The 1,482-nt window shown below is 38.9% G+C and overlaps 1 long non-coding RNA gene across 2 annotated transcripts; it reads right to left on the bottom strand.

Moving 5' to 3' along the window:
- Positions 1–562: 562 nt before the first annotated feature.
- LOC109592745 (uncharacterized) lies at positions 563–1,476 on the bottom strand. 2 transcript variants are annotated; one of them, XR_002190526.1, is made up of 4 exons: positions 1,387–1,476; positions 1,234–1,343; positions 928–1,037; positions 563–578 (listed from the first exon to the last, which is right to left on the bottom strand). It is a non-coding gene; the product is annotated as an uncharacterized LOC109592745 (long non-coding RNA). The 2 variants fall into 2 exon arrangements; XR_002190525.1 differs by lacking the exons at positions 563–578; positions 928–1,037 and adding an exon at positions 1,181–1,190.
- Positions 1,477–1,482: the final 6 nt, after the last annotated feature.

Here is a 1,482-nt window from a genome sequence, read left to right as displayed (position 1 = left end):
TGTCTGTACCTGTTGCACTTCTCCATAAATAAGAGGATTTGTTTCTTTAAAACCGCTTTCGTCCTTATTTATGGGCGTGTGGACTCCACCCACCTTCATCGTATCCGAAATGTCGTTCACTACATTAAGATACATACATTAGTCGATATTAAATGTCTGTACCTGTTGCACTTCTCCATAAATAAGAGGATTTGTTTCTTTAAAACCGCTTTCGTCCTTATTTATGGGCGTGTAGACTCCACCCACCCTCATCGTATCCGAAATGTCGTTCACTACATTAAGATACATACATTAGTCGATATTAAATGTCTGTACCTGTTGCACTTCTCCATAAATAAGAGGATTTGTTCCTTTAAAACTGCTTTCGTCCTTATTTATGGGCGTGTGGACTCCACCCACCCTCATCGTATCCGAAATGTCGTTCCCTACATTAAGATACATACATTAGTCGATATTTTGTGTCTGTACCTGTTGCACTTCTTCATAAATAAGAGAATTTGTTTCTTTAAAACCGCTTTTGTCCTTATTTATGGGCGTGTAGACTCCACCCACCCTCATCGTATCCGAAATGTCGTTCACTACATTAAGATACATACATTAGTCGATATTAAATGTCTGTACCTGTTGCACTTCTCCATAAATAAGAGGATTTGTTCCTTTAAAACTGCTTTCGTCCTTATTTATGGGCGTGTGGACTCCACCCACCCTCATCGTATCCGAAATGTCGTTTCCTACATTAAGATACATACATTAGTCGATATTTTGTGTCTGTACCTGTTGCACTTCTCCATAAATAAGAGAATTTGTCATTTTAAAACCGCTTTCGTCCTTATTTATGGGCGTGTGGACTCCACCCACCCTCATCGTATCCGAAATGTCATTCCCTACATTAAGATACATACATTAGTCGATATTTCGTGTCTTTACCTGTTGCACTTCTTCATAAATAAGAGGATTTGTTTCTTTAAAACCGCTTTCGTCCTTATTTATGGGCATGTGAACTCCACCCACCCTCATCGTATCCGAAATGTCATTCACTACATTAAGATACATACATTAGTCGATATTAAATGTCTGTACCTGTTGCACTTCTCCATAAATAAGAGGATTTGTTTCTTTAAAACCGTTTTCGTCCTTATTTATGGGCGTGTGGGCTCCACCCACCCTCATCATATCCGAAATGTCGTTCCCTACATTAAGATAAATACATTAGTCGATATTAAATGTCAGTACCTGTTGCACTTCTCCATAAATAAGAGGATTTGTTTCTTTAAAACCGCTTTCGTCCTTATTTATGGGCGTGTGAACTCCACCCACCCTCATTGCATCCGAAATGTCGTTCACTACATTAAGATACATACATTAGTCGATATTTCGTGTCTTTACCTGTTGCACTTCTTCATAAATAAGAGGATTTGTTTCTTTAAAACCGCTTTCGTCCTTATTTATGGGCGTGTGAACTCCACCCACCCTCATTGCATC

This window comes from Amphimedon queenslandica, unplaced genomic scaffold, assembly GCF_000090795.2.
Source record: "Amphimedon queenslandica unplaced genomic scaffold, v1.1 AMPQUscaffold_4087_Cont23928, whole genome shotgun sequence".
NCBI lineage: Eukaryota > Metazoa > Porifera > Demospongiae > Haplosclerida > Niphatidae > Amphimedon > Amphimedon queenslandica.
The sequence above is the reverse complement of the archived record's forward strand: the minus strand, read 5'-3'. Positions and strand labels throughout refer to the sequence as shown.